The 15,902-nt window shown below is 40.3% G+C and overlaps 2 pseudogenes; both read left to right on the plus strand.

Moving 5' to 3' along the window:
* The first annotated feature begins 2,100 nt into the window (after nt 1-2,100).
* On the plus strand, nt 2,101-2,201 carry LOC121141012 (annotated as a pseudogene).
* Nucleotides 2,202-13,805: 11,604 nt separating this feature from the next.
* LOC101824181 lies at nt 13,806-14,673 on the plus strand (annotated as a pseudogene).
* Nucleotides 14,674-15,902: the final 1,229 nt, after the last annotated feature.

The following is a 15,902-nucleotide window of genomic DNA, read 5'->3' on the forward strand; positions in this document are numbered from 1 at the left end:
GCTTTGTGACCAGTAAGTAATTCAACATACATACATATATATCTATATATATGGAAAAAGAAGTTACTGTAACAAAATATGAATGACTCTCACAGGCCCAAAGTTAACAGGAAAATCTCCATAAAAAATGTAAACACTTAGTGGTTCTCTTTATATGAATTTCAAAAGTGGATGAGCTAATCAGTGGCGGTGAAGGTTTGGTAGAGTGCTTTACCTGTCGGGAGGGTCATAACTGGAAGAGGCAATAAGGAACTTCAAGTGGTATGGGAACTACTCTGTGTCTTGTTTCACTGGGGAACACAGTGTGATCGTCTTATCAAAATCTCTTGAGGGGTACTCTACAGACTTATCCTTTCAAATGCATTGTAAATTAACTTTTTCAAAAAAGTGAGATTGGAGTGGAAGGTTACTCACATGGGCATGGTGGCAGAACTCCTAACACTAGCAGAGACCACAGACAGGTTGTACTTCCAAGGCATTTCCCTAGTGACCTACTTCCTCCAGCTTCCCTACCTCCTGCAGCTTCCACTACTGCCACAAATACCACCACCTTGCACAAGAGCATGGCAATAAGAAATGGGACACAGACAGTTCACATTCAAGCCATAACACTTGTCAAGACATAGAAACGTAACTGTTGTGATGCAGTCTGCTGCACATGAAAGGGCCATTGCATGCAGGAATTTACAGCAGCTGTAGTTGTCCACCAAAGACCTGTATAAGATCAAGCCAGTCAACATTCAAATGTGACAATGGGTTCATGGGTCGCACCCATTGCTGAAGAGCTATTGATAGTAAATGGCTGCCAGAGGTCACTTTTTACAGGGCTTTGACTTTCTCATAGAATGCCTATGCTTCAGCAAGTGGTAATACGCCCATGGGCATATAGGTATTACTAAGTGGACTCAATAAATTACAAAAAACTTAAGCCACAAGTTGGCAGGGCAATACAGGGGTCTGGGAAGAATAGGATGAGAGGGAATGAAAGACTGAACACAATTTTAAAAAAACTTTTATACAGTATGAAATTCCCAAATAATGAATAAATTTTAAAAGAAAACCTTATAATCTTACATTGGTGTGATAATAACTAAACTTTGGACTTGATTTGGATTTCTCTAGCTTTTCTACTTGTGTGTCCTTTTTCTCTTCCTTAATCCCAACCAGGGTAACACACCATATTTAGTCATCATTTCTCATTAGTCATCTTTGGTTCACTATTTTCAGCCTTTTCTTGGTTTTCATGACAATTTTAAGAATTATCAGGCAGGTATTTTGTAGAATTCTCCCCAATTTGAGTTTATGGGATTGCATGATTCGGTGGGAATTAAAGCTATTTTAAATGAATACTCCTAGCAGAGTCCTTACTGGGGTTATATAATACTCACGTGACTAGAGGTGTTCACCTTGAATCCTTGGTTGTTTGGCAGGCTTCCATTCCTCTATAGAGTTATTACCTTCCATTTCCCATTGTGTTTCTGGGGAGTGAGTCATCTAAACCAGATGTAGTAGGACATCTTCATTTTTGAGTTTGTAATTTATTAATCTGGGTATGACTCTTACGTTGTATGATACATATGTGTCACTTGCTTCTATGGCTGGAGGATATGACCTGTGTGATTTTGGTTATTTAATATTTTCAGCATTCTCTTTATGACCCAGGCAAAACACAGCTTATTTAGACAAATGTTCTTTTCGAGACTGAAAAAAGAATATATATATTTGCATTGTTTGGAGGAGGCTTAATGCACAGGCACACATAGACACACACAGTGTTTGTCCCATTTGGGTTTTGTAGAATTTCATGAATCTGTGTTTGGATATATTTCATTAGTTTCAAAGCATCCCATTTCCTCTCAGCCCTTCAGATACAACATTGCCCCTTACCTCCTTTTAGCTCCTGTGTTGGCACACTCAAAGCTAAGCTCATCTCTTGACTTTTTAATTCTTTTTCTCTGCATTTTCCTTTTTATGCTTTTTTTGATTAGATTCTAATTTTCTAGTGACCATCTCTGTTTTCAATTTCTATTCTTTAATGTATTAGTTATATTTGGTTTAAAATTGTATTTCTGTTAACCTAAAAAAATCTAACTCATGTGCTTGCTTCAACAGCAAATATAGTAAAATTGGAACATACAGAGAAGAGTAGCATAGCCTCTCGACAAGGGTACATGTGAATTCATCAAGCATTCCTCATCCGGGGAAAAGAAGCTTAAGGCAGAGAGGGGTGAAGAAGCATGTGGGATGCCAAAGGTAGAGGAAAAGGATAATTCTAAGGAAGAATGTGTGGTAACCCATATGGATTTAATCCGTATCACACAAGCCAGTTAGAAATGATAATTGCAGGGACAGTCAAATACATGTAAAATGAAAGAAGAGGGTGGACTAGGAGTTAAAGGATTAAGCATGGATGGGAGAAAGGGATGGGTGAGAGGAAACGGTTGTAAATAAACAAACTAAAAATGTATGAGCAAGCTTTATGGTTACCCATCAGTTAGTAAGCTAACTTCAAAATATAACAATAAAAAAAGAAAATAAGAAGGAGTTCAAATAAAATCATCCTGCAAGAGTAGACAATGTGACTCCCAAAATACATGGAATAATTAATGGAAATTGAGTTATTGGCCAGGAAGGCCCCAAAACAATGAAAGGTATTTGTCACTGCCCTTGGTTTTCCTTCATAGTTACGTGGCAAGGCCCTGTTGCTAGACAAACCACACACTTTGGCCGTAGGACATAGAGATGTCATTATTTAACCAAAAGGAAAGTTCCTTCCTGCTGGCTAGCTCTCCTAGTGCTGGAAAGTGTTATGCAAGCTGCTGGGAGAGAAAACATCAGTGGTCTGAGAAGCCAGCTGTGGACACTGCATGCTGCAGTACCTACTTGCCACACAAGATATACCCACTGATGTAATAGTGGCATGACTGTTAAGGGATTGATAACCACTTTATCACTGAATTTGAGGCCTGCTCCATAGGACAGACTTTCATGCCTATGACTGAGGAGTTTATAGACCCTAGGGTAGAACCTGCTATTTTTATTCTGCTGAATGATTAAATCACCAGACCTGGGCTGCTCTCAATCGTGGTCAAAGTGGCAGTGGGTAGCAGTCAACAGAGATACATAACTATCAAAGTGCTGAGCATAAAAACTGAGTGCTCAGTCCCAAACAGAGCATCCTTATCAACCCCTTACCTGACAAAGGCTCCAGAAACATTGCAGAAGAGGAGTTCAAAGCCATGTAAGAGTCAGAGGATGGGGAAGAGTGCTCTGAAAGGTTGGCTTCTAAATGTGATGTGGCTATCACCATGAATTCACAGCAGCTACAGTTGCTTGTATAAGACATACATAAGCTCAGGCCAGCCACACTTCCAGCAGAGATGAGGGAGATGATGTCCAGGTCCCATCCCTGACTGCGGAATTATGTTGATAGTTTCTAGGGAAACAAAATCACTCTCTTTAGAGGATATGCCACATAAGATCCCCATGCTCTAACTGGTGTCCCCACAAGCATGCACTGTGGGTAACACTAAATGGACTTAGCAGGTTATTAGAAGGGAAGGAGAAAGGAGGAGCAGGAGGAAGGAGGAGGAGGAGGAGGAGGAAGAGAAGGAGAAGAAGAAGAAGAAGAAGAAGAAGAAGAAGAAGAAGAAGAAGAAGAAGAAGAAGAAGAAGAAGAAGAAGAAGAAGAAGAAGAAGAAGAAGAAGAAGAAGAAGAGAAGTTGGGAGTAGTGTTAGGAAGTTGGAGGGAGAGAATGTTGTAAAGAGAAGCTTTTTCCTTGTGAGAAGCCTTCCCGCCCGCCTAGTTCTAGATCTGCATCAGTCCCAAATAAACACACAGGAGGCTATAATAATTATGAAGCTGTTGGCCTTGCTTGTTTCTTACTGGCTAGCTCTGACTTAAGTATTTACCCCATAATTGTTAATCTAAGTATTTCTCTTACCGGAGAATAGTTCCGGGCTTCCTACCCCATGGTGGTTACATCTCGAACTCCTGTGTTTCTCCTTCCCAGAGTCCTCCTGGACTCCTAGTCCCTCCTATCTAGGTTTCCTATTGGCTCAACAGTACTTTATTGACAAATGCACAGGACTTCCGCCAACACCTCCTCTTTTCTGTTTAAACAAAAAGAAAGGTCTTAACTTTAACATAGTCAAATTATATATATCAGAACAGTTATCAAGTAAGAACATAGTTACATTATTTTAGCAAGATTTAAAGAAAATATCATCCATCCCATCATTGTGAGTCCAAAGTTCTATATGTAGCTTATCTTTTATCATAACTAAGGAAAACTATAATTATAACTATCTGTCTTCAACTCTATCAAAGACCACAGAAGGATAATATATAAACAATAGGATTGACAGAGACATCTTGCTACCTGGACAGTCACCCAAAGTTCCTCTGTAACGTTGGGGCATCCATCTTCAGCCCATAGGCCACAATGTATCCAGAAGATTTCTCAGCAAAGCAGGAAATTTCAAAACTGTCCATCTGCATTGGCAGTCTGTCAGTCATTTTTCTTTGTCCTGCAGAAAGTCTCCTAGACTCTTCCGTGAAGCAGGAACCCTGTAAGACTGAGTTCAGCAGTCACTTTCCTGTGGGTCCTGCATGTCCAGAATATACAACAACAGTCAAGCAGTATAGGCAAGAGCAGTTTCTTGCCCAAATGGCTAATCTTGCCATGTTGAAAGCACACTTCATAACAAGTTTCTTCGATGCCCATCTTCCTCTCAGACATAATTGGTGCTGCCAGGAGCAGACATTTCTCATTGTCAAGAAAAACCCTAAACCATTTTAAATGCCATTTTCTGAAGGTCTTTGAGAGATTTGAAGACTGTTTATCTATCTCAAATATATTTCTGTATATCTAGAAAGCCTAACTTACCTAACTATAAATTATAAGTAACTATCTATAGTCTGTATTCAATTATGCATTACATTTTAAAAGATCAGTATAAGCACAATACTTAATCAAGAGGAGAAATATACACATCACAAAATTGACCTTGAATTTGTATCAATAAATGAAAAACAATAACCATACCATAATTCCCCTTTTTACTATTAAAAAGACATTGGTTGTGATCATTAACCAATTATAAACAATCCCATTTAAATGAAAACAAAGATTTATAACCAAGATGGGAATTAGGATGTCGCTCATTCCAAACTGCTGCATGCTGGAAGGGGGCGCTGTTTATACCATGGGGATCATGACAAAACTCAGAAACCTGTATAAGTCCATATTTTCAGGGTCTGTAAAGCTGCATCATCTTAGCTGTCTCAATTTTTGGCACATCTGATCCACTGCTTCCGGGGGTCTTGGTTCGTCAAACCATAGAAGCCTGGAAGGAATCCTCAGCTTTTCATTTTCTGTAGAAACATAAGTAAAATCTCCTTTCCCAAGTAACATATCCTAATACTTAAATTTTGAAGTCAAGGCATTTTTAAAAGATATAAGTTGGATTAATTCAGCAGCATTTATAATCAAGTGTACTTTAGCAGTTCCTTCCTGAGTAATCAAAAAACTGAAAAACACAATAGCGTGCAGTATCCAGACTTTCTGTGTATTTTCCATCTTTACGTGGCTTATTTATTTATCTATTATTACTTTATTTATTTTACTTTTATTTATTTTTCTTTGAGACAGGGTTTCTCTTTGGAAATCCGCCTGCCTCTGCCTCAGGAGTAATCCTACCGGCGTGCGCCACCACAACGCCGGCTTTTGTATTTATTTACCACTTGCCGTTTTATTTTGTCTCTCAATCTTACGTATATTTTTAAACACGCTGTAAACCTTTAGAGGTTTTGTTCATCCAAGTCTGACTTTACCGTAAATCTTTATGTTTTTCTGGCCACGTGTCTTATCTGTTAAAACCGCGGCTGTTTTAAACTGCAGTTTTTCTCCAAGATGGCGGGCGTAAGCGTGACTCCAGCTTAGTGCCTCAGTCCATGCTGACATCCAGCAAATGCTGCCATTACCAGCTGTATGTACACACCTTTCAATCGTTAGCAGAGTCTCTTAAAAGAACCTTGTTGGGTTTTTTTTTCTTTCTTTTTTTTTTTTTCCTTTTATGCCGAGTCAGGAAGACTCCAGTAAGCAAGCCGTGTGAATCTCGGCTTGTGGCTAGCAAAACAGAGCACACCTGAGAAAAACGTTGCTACCAAAAATCTGTGCTTCTCTCCGTTCTTCTGTTTCTAAAATTCCTTTAAAGCTTTTGTTATTTTGCGTGGAAATTCATGATCCCACTCCTGATCACCATTCTGTAAAGAGAAGCTTTTTCCTTGTGAGAAGCCTTCCCGCCCGCCTAGTTCTAGATCTGCATCAGTCCCAAATAAACACACAGGAGGCTATAATAATTATGAAGCTGTTGGCCTTGCTTGTTTCTTACTGACTAGCTCTGACTTAAGTATTTACCCCATAATTGTTAATCTAAGTATTTCTCTTACCGGAGAATAGTTCCGGGCTTCCTACCCCATGGCGGTTACATCTCGAACTCCTGTGTTTCTCCTTCCCAGAGTCCTCCTGGACTCCTAGTCCCTCCTATCTAGGTTTCCTATTGGCTCAACAGTACTTTATTGACAAATGCACAGGACTTCCCCCAACAGAATATTGTACACATGTGTGTAGTTTTCGAGAGGAAAGCAAAAAATGAAAGTCTAATCCATATTGTTGATCTTTCCCCCTCTTGGTTTCTGTCATTTGCCTCTGCTTCCGGACATAGTTGACAATTATAGATTGGATACTGGCATTATGAACAAATTATTACAGACCACTCTCTGGAGGTGACTTTGTTCCTACAAATATGTTACTTTCTTCTGCTAAACACGTGGGAAATTCTGATCCAGTCATGAGCTGAAATAATTGAAGGTCATCTTCAAGTCCCTGTGAGCAGGGGACTGTTATTGGACTCTTCCTATCACCAGCAGGAGTGATCCAGAAGGCTCCTTCAAAGTCTAGGAAATGCCAAGACAGTGGTGGATGCCTTTGATTGCAGCACTTGAGAGGTGGAGACAGAAGGGCCATCACAAGTTTGAGGTGAACCTGCTTTAGCGAGACTCTGAGGGGAAGAAAAGCCTGGGAATTTTTCTGTGACTTTTGGTAGGCTCTTCATGATGGTGTTTGCCTCTGCCTCCCCTGCCTTGTGAGACTTGAAAACGCACCAGATAGCTTTTTGCCCTTTGAGTAACCAGGGTTTGCTTATGTCTCTATGGCCATTCTCTCATTTCCTGGCCTCAGTGGTTTTCTAGAACATTAGAGCAAGCCTTTGTAACTCTTGTATTTTGCCTATCTGTAAAAACCAGCACCACATAGATGACAGTGCCAAGTTCCACTGCCTGCTTGGGATAGAGCCTGTCCAACTTGGGTGGCAGCTGCAGAGGCCTCTCTTTGTCTTCCTGACTTAACCTGGGAAAACACTTTCATAGGCAGTTGCTTTCTAGCATGGTGCCCTACAATCTATCTTTTTGGTCTCTATTCAAATGAATCTGTATTGTCAATGTATAGAGTTCTCCCCTCAAGACGCCTTTATCATTGTCTCAGTACAAAGTCCATGAGTTATCTTGAATATCAGTAATCTTTGTAGAAATGAGAGATGTTTTGTCCACAACAGCCTTGCTGGCAACTCCAATCTCTACCATGATCTTCATCAAACTGCAAACTTCCCTGTCTCTCCGCTATTTCCCACTGTAAATACAACTGGAAACAATGAGCAACAACCATGCCAAAGCCCACATTCTACTTAATCCATGACTTTTTAGTTCAGCCTCACTCAAGTTTTCAGGGCATGGACAGAACATATCCAGATTCTTTGCCAAAATATAATATATGGACTCTAAAGTCTTAAAATATTCTCCTCCAAACCAGTTCAAAAGATATAAGACCCACATGGTCAGGTTTGGTACTAGTTTTCTGTATTACTTACTTGTCTCATCATTGTGACCAAATACTTTGCAGAAGCAACATAAGGTAGGAAGAATTTATTTCGGCTCATGGTTTCAAGGGACACAGTCCAATGTTGTGCAAAAAACCATGGTGGCAGGCAACTCTATGGAAGCAGAAGTGTGCAGAAGTAGATCCTCACATGTCAGCAGAACAATAAACAGAAGATAAATCACAAATATGGAAACAGGTTTTAAGGCTGAAGGCCCTGGTTCTAGCAGCCTGCTTACTCTGGATAGACCTCCACATTCCCAATGATTCCATACCTTCGGGAACAATACCATCAACACTAATGTCTTAACTTTTTCCCAGTTGCTGTAATAAAAATGCCCTGACTAAACCAACTTAAAGAAAAAATAATTTATCCTGTCTCATAGTGTTCTGAATAGTTTTAAGTCAACTTGACACAAGCTAAAGTCATCTGAGAAGAAGGAACCTCAGTTGTAGGACATTTTCATAGTGATAGATATGGGAAGGTCCAGCCCATTGTGGGTGGTGCCATCCTTGGGCTGGTGGTTCTGGGTTCTATGAGCAAGTCACAGGGAGCAAGCTAGTAAGCAACACTACTCCATGGCCTCTGTGTCAGCTGCTGTCTCGAGATTCCTGCCCTGTTTAAGTTCCTGTCCTGATTTCCTTAGATGATGAACAGTGACATGGAGGTGTAATCCAAATAGAACTTTTCCTCCTCAGCTTGCTTTGTGGTCATGGTGTTTCCTCATGGCAATAGAAACCCTACCTGAGACACACAGTTTGAGGTCTAGTTCATTGTGGTGGGGAAGTCGAGGCAACAGAACTAGAGCAGCTGACCATGTTGAATCCACAGACAGGAAGGAAGGGATAAACGCTTGTGCTCAGCTCACTTTCTCCTTCTCATGCAGTTCAGGATCTACCACAGAGAATGAAGCTGCCCACTTTGTAGATCTTCCCATATCAAGCAGCTTAAGTGGTTCTACATCTTATCAAGTCATTCTGATTGGAGATTAACCAATTGAGATTAGCCATCACACTATTAACTGATTGTATAAACACGTAAGTCTATATGGTAGATGCAGACACATTATATTTAAAACACAGAAGTATGCATACATGTGTGGAGAGAAAGAAGAAAGGAAGAAAGGAAGGAAGGAAGGAAGGAAGACTCAATTTCCTATACTTTAAGGTGATCTAAATTATATATCTAACATTACCTTGTAACTTCCAGCTTAATATAATTTCCTCTTTAATTATTGTCCAACCCATGCTCCCTTTTAGCAACTTCTTCTTAGTTTACAAAAATAAACCCCTCATGATTTTATATTAATACACAGAGATAAAATGATTTGTCAATTATTTTATTCTAAGATATAAAGGGCAAGATGTCTTTTTGACCTGAACTTCATGAAGCAGCCATTTATATTTTTCTTCACTAAGCATTTGCTAAGATACCTATTAGGTAGCCCCCAAGGACTTGGAGATGCAGATGGTTCATTAGGATTCTTTGTTTATTTCAACTGGAAGAATTTACAGAGTACATGATTTATTAGGTAGCTGCAGCAAACACATCTGGTGCCATGAGTCATATACATCCACTCTTTCATCTGATGTTAACCAGGTTGGAATAGATAATTCAGTATACTATACTTTTAAAAGCCTCCCTCTCACTCACACTGAGGACTTTTTCTGCCCCATCTGTCTTGAATGCTAACAGAATGATAGTCCTTACATACATCCATAGAAAGAGTCGGGGACAATCTTGACCAATGGACAAGAGTTCCCTCTGAAGCACTGTGTGAATAATTTTAAAAGGCATTGTATGATCCAATAGAAGTAAGATCCCTGCTGCCCAAAACCTAAAAATATTCCTTCTTCTCTTCCTCTTCTCTCTCTCTCTCTCTCTCTCTCTCTCTCTCTCTCTCTCTCTCTCTCTCTCTCTCTCTCTCTCTCTCGTTTTTCTCCCTATCTCTCAATCATTTATGCCCTTGAAATCATCTGTTGGAGGAACCTATATGACATACAAATAGAAAGCCCCTCCTTTTGTAAGTCACCCTCTTAAGTCCTCTGGTGTTCAGCCTCACATAGAAGCTACTCTTAAGCCCCTGTTTCTATGACATGTATTCCTAGACCATAAAACAATTAACCAGTGAATGTGTTCTATTACAGTGCCATCTAGTGGCAAGGATGAATCAAAGCTTCTGGCATCTAAGTGACCATGGTATAGCTATTAAATAGAAACACTGGTGTTTTCACATGACATTAGATAGATAGGTGCATTCAAGAGCAGCCGGTCTTACTATTATCCTACTGAAGGTCAAAAACATAAAAGCTTGTGGGAGCATATTAAAAAGATGGGGTAATTTTATGGTATGTAGGTAATATACACTTAGACAATGATGAAGATAATCAAATCTCAAGCATGAAAAAGCAAAAGCTACCCACAGACAAGGTCAGGTAGAGCTTTACCTCAGTGTTTCAATTGAGTGGAAGGCCAAGCCACAAAAAGTTGGTTCTCACAGTACACAAATCTACCGTTCATTCTAGAAGGATCTCTACATGGAATTAACCATTGATTAGTAAGATGCAAAAGTTACCATCTATTGAGTGTGTCTTATGTCCTAGCTTCATGCTAAGTGTTACATCCATGTGATCTTATTTAAGTCTCACAATAGCCTTGTAAGATGAGTTTTACTGATATAATGGATAGCTTTGTCTTTTTCAGAGAGAATAAAAGGAGATGAAGAAAAGTTCCTCAAGTCCATGAGATCAGACGTGTGAAGAGCAGAAATGGGTAGGTAGAACACTGTTTGGATACTAAGTCTGCTCTTCCAGTCAGCTCATTCAGCCTTAAAAATCATGACTATTTTTTTTTACCAAGTACAAAATTAGTTAATGATGGGAGTTATCTACAAGGACCTCTTCCTTCTGCAAACGGGGTGCTGAAGCAGTCATGGTGATATTGCCTCGCGTCATCTACAAATGGACTGCTGAAATTAAGATTTCTTCTTCACTGGACTCTAGTCAAAATGTATATTCTTTCTCATGACTGACTTCTGCCAGCAATTAATTTATATCCTCAAGCAAATTATCGGTTTGCCTTATCTTAGCTTCATGTGACTGAAAATGCTATTATTAGATAAGATAATCTGTAGAACCATGAAAACTTCAGTCCAGAAAATTTAATTCAGCATCACCTTATGACAGTGAGGTGCAAATGTCAGCCAAGTTGAGGGTGAAATAAGTAAGCAGTCAGCATGTGCAGTCTTGAAGCTCCCCGTATCTTGGGGATGAGAAAAACTGTAACCATCACAGTCCATTGGAACCTCACCATGAGAAGAGAGCATCTCTTGGGTAGAAGAAAAGTCTTCGGGATTCTATACTGAGCGTCCATCAACACAACCATGGACAGGTTATTTAACCTGTTTGAGCCTTTGTTATGCATTGTGGGTTGAATGGGGAAAAATAAAACCAGAGTCACAAAACAGTTCTAACAATTTATCAATGAAATAAAGAACAGCACATTACACATAGGGAAACTTTTACATTTTTTCTTTCTTTCCTGTTTCAAAAAAATTTTGATGTCGTTTCTGAAAATGATCTCAAAAGTGTCATCTCTCCTTCACTTTCCTCTGGTCCAGGGAAGAAACACTTTCACAGCTAGTTGAACACCGCACAGCACGTTAGAAGTGAACACTTCTGAAATAGCTAGGCTTGCCAATCGGGGACCATTGAGCACTGCTAACAACTTACAAATGCAAATGCTGTCTGATCTAGCAGTCCACCTATGGGAAATTATCCTACAGGTAAATAATGTAGTACAAGACTATGCATTGCAACACTAATTTCCATAAGAAAAAGTCTTTTAAAATCTAAATATCCATCAACAGATGTTTGGTTGTTTAAATTATGATACATGAAAGTCTACACAGCTAGAAAAAAATCCAGGACATACTTTTGAGTGAAACTAGTAGAGAATATGTATATATATATATATATATATATATATATATACATATATATACATATATATGGAAGGAAATAAATATGTTAATATTTATTTACATATGAAAAGAATAACTTGAAAGTTATTCAAAGAATGTGGGTTTCTAGTGGATAGGTGAGGGAAAACTGTATCTAGGAATGAAATGGGTGGAAAGATGTTTATTCTATCTTGGGTTTGTTTCGTTTAAGTGGCAAGGTCCAGAGGGATAATGCAGCTAATAAAGCCACTTGCTGTACAGGACTGATAACCTGAGTTAAATCTCTAAGCCCACAGTGGAGGGAGAGAACTATTCCTGGATGTTGTCTTCTGATCTCCATTTGTACATTATGATACATGCACTCCCACAAACATCATACACATACATACAACAATAATGACAAATTTAAAGACTTTACTGTCAAATTTTTAGCTAAGTAAATTCTAAACTTTAAAAGATATTTTTAACTAAGTGCATACCTACTTTCAGTATTCTGTCTTACTATGAAAACACACAAGTGTGTTTATGAAGGTGTTTTCAGAAACAACTGGGGGGATAACCCACCATGAATGTGGGCTATCCCCCACATTATGGAGTTCCAGACTGAATAAACAGGAGAAAGTGATTTAATTGCCAGAATTCATAACTCTGTTTTCTGCTGTGGCCAGCTTGACTGCATTTGGAGCTTGCCTGTAGAAGAGAGGTTGACAGAGAAAGAGTTGTGGGCTTGAGGAGCCTAAAATGGCTGTGAACAGTACTTAATAGTACATACTAATGCGGGGGTTGTAAGAGCAGAATGTCAAGAGAAATGCAGACCATTGAGTCTTGTTCACAAGATTACAGAGAGAAACAAAAACTGAGTTGGGTTAGAGTACACTTGTTACATTCTACTAAAGACTCTCGCTTTATTCTGCCCATGTCCTGAGAACTTGGAGTGAGGTTGAAAATAGTGGGCTTACTTCTATGACAGTGGAAATTTCAAGATAACTTAGTGTTCACAGAAGCTGTGGCATGGCTTCTATTCACTGATCTCATACAGATCTACAAGAAAGAACTTTGAGTGCAACAAAAAGACATGACAGTGACAAAATGAAAGTTTGAAGCTGAAAAAAGGCACACTTCAAAGAAATTATTTGTTTTGGTTAAGGTGATTCCTGTGCATGAAGTTATAAAACCTTGCCTTCTTCACTTGAGCACAGAAAAGCCCTGAGGGTAAGACCCCACTCATTGACATCTCCAATGTAGGAACTGCAAAATCATTCCAAAGAGAACCTGCATTGAGGACGAGATTACCTGCTTTAACAAATGCCTAGGGATGTGTTCCCCAGGTTCAGCCCTGAAAACACACAAAGGACACAGCAAGTCTGTAATCCATGTCTATCAAGAGTGCCCAATCCTTTGACACTGTGAAATGCCTCTGTGATCTGCTAATGTGTTACTCCTCTTTCATACCTATTCTGGGGTTCATGGGACCTACAGACAGAATCTTGCTGCAATCTAGCCCAGGAGAGCCATTACCCTTCTCTTCAGCCTCTTATATTATAGGCATGGGCCACACATCCCTGCCAAATTGTATAATACATTTCTAAACGACCCATGTCCTATTTGGAAAATATTTCAAATTAAATCACATGAAAATGTGTAGCATGCTAAAACATTGCTGAAAAGGGAAAATAAATGTTAAATGATGAAAGTCATTATGAAGAAAATGCTAAAATCAAAGACTAAATTCTCATAAGAATATATAAATCAGAATTATATGCAAAGCAAACAGAAGAAAATAAATGTCATATAAAACAGAAAATGATGAAAAATCCCGTTCTATGTAATGGACCAGCTCTCTGCTCCTCCCTGTTCTAGAAACAGCCGCATCTCTTCATGCAGCCAGCCTCGTTCCTGAGACAGAATGGTGAAGGTCAGAGTGAACAGATTTGGCTGTATTGAACACCTGATTTGCAGGGCAGCCTTGATTCTGGCAAAGTGGGCATTATTGCCATCAATGACTCCTTCATTGACCTCATCTACATGGTGTACATATTCCAGTATGACTCTATTCATGGCAAGTTCAAAGGCACGGTCAAGGCTGAGAATGGGAATCTTATCACCAATGAGAAGGCCTTCACCATTTTCCAGGAGCTAGATCCCACGAACTTCAAATGGGGTGAGGCTGGTGCCAAGTATGTTGTGGATTCTACCAACATCTTCACCACCGTGGAGAAAGCTGGGGCCAACTTGAAGGGCAGTGCCAAGAGGTCATCAATGACAACTTTGGCATTGTGGAAGGGACTCATGGCCACAGTCCATGCCATCACAGCCACCCAGAAGACTGTGGCTGGCCCCTCCGGCAAGCTGTGGTGTGATGACTGTGGGGCTGCCCAGAACATCATCTCTACATCTACCAGTACTGCCAAGGCTGTGGACAAGATCATCCCAGAGCTGAATGGGAAGCTCACTGGTATGGCCTTCCGTGTTCCTACCCCCAATGTGTCCGTTGTGGATCTGACATGTCACCTGGAGAAAGCTGCCAAGTATGAAGACTTCAAGAAGGTGGTGAAGCAGGCGTCTGAGAGGCCACTGAAGGGCATCCTGGGCTACACCGGGGACCAGGTTGTCTCCTGCGACTTCAGCATGATTACTACTCTTCCACCTTTGATACTTGGGCTGGCATTGCTCTCAATGACAACTCTGTAAAGCTCATTTCCTGGTATGACAATGAATTTGGCTACAGCAACAGGGTGGTAGACCTCATGGCGTACGTGGCCTCTAAGGAGTAAGAAACCCACCCTGGACCATCCACCCCCAGCAAGGGCTTGAGCAAGAGAGAGGCCCTGGCTGCTGAGCAGTCCCTGTCCAATAATCCCGACATTGATCGTCTCCCTGACAGTTTCCATCCCAGACCACCAGGATAAATAAGGAGTTTCTTAGGGAGCCCCACTCTCTTGAATACCATCAATAAAGTTCACTGTACCCAAAAAAAAGTAATCAGACCAATAGTGAGATTGAGGAAAATAAGAAAAATTAATATGAGAAAAGGGAGAAAGTTTGAGGTTTTTTTTTCCTTCTGGAGACTAACAGCATGATATAGGATGCTACTAATGACTTGAAACCCACAAAATTGACAAACCATACAAAATGACATTTTTTATCTTTTTTATTACATTTAGTTATTTTGTGTGTGAGAGAGATAGAAGGATAGAGAGGAGGAGGGAGGGAGAGAGAGAGAGAGAGAGAGAGAGAGAGAGAGAGAGAGAGAGAGAGAGAGAGAAAGAGAGCACATATGTCTACAGCTGTGCCTTGATATGCATGTGGAGGTCAGAGGACATTTTGTGGGCACCGGGTCTCTCATTCTGCCATGTGAATCCTGGATACCAAGCTCAGATCATCAGGTTTGACACCAAGCACCTCTATCTGTTGAGCCACCTAGCCTCCTCCAACCCATTAACAGATATTTTTATTCCAATATATTTTATTTAAATTAGAAAATTGCTTGCTTCACATGTCAATCCCAGCTCCCTCTCCCATCCCTCCTCCCTTGCCCCTCCACCAGCACCCCCCCAGCTACCCACACCATTCCCCAGAGAGGGTGAGGCCCTCCATGGGGGATCTCCAGAGTCTGTCATTTTGTCTGGGGTCCAAGAGCTCCCCCCTTGTCAGGTCAGCTGTCCTTGTGGGTTTCACCATCATGGTCTTGACCCATTTGCTCATCACTCTTCCCTTTCTGTCACTGGGTTCGAAAGTGTTTAGCTGTGAGTATCTGCCTCTACTTCCATAAGTTTCTGGTTGAAGGTTCTAAGACAGCATATAAGGCAGTCGTCAATCTCTTTATTGGGGGGGGTACAATTAAGATAGTCTCTCCACTATTGCTTAGTTTGCCAGTTGGTGTCATCATCCTTGTAGATCTCTGGAAATCCCACTAGCGTCAGCTCTCTCCTCAAACCTATAATGACTCCCTCTATTATGGTATCTCTCATCCTGCTCTCCTCTATTCTTACCCCAACTCAAC

Source organism: Mesocricetus auratus, unplaced genomic scaffold (genome assembly GCF_017639785.1).
Source record: "Mesocricetus auratus isolate SY011 unplaced genomic scaffold, BCM_Maur_2.0 Super-Scaffold_100006, whole genome shotgun sequence".
NCBI classification, from domain to species: Eukaryota; Metazoa; Chordata; class Mammalia; order Rodentia; family Cricetidae; genus Mesocricetus; species Mesocricetus auratus.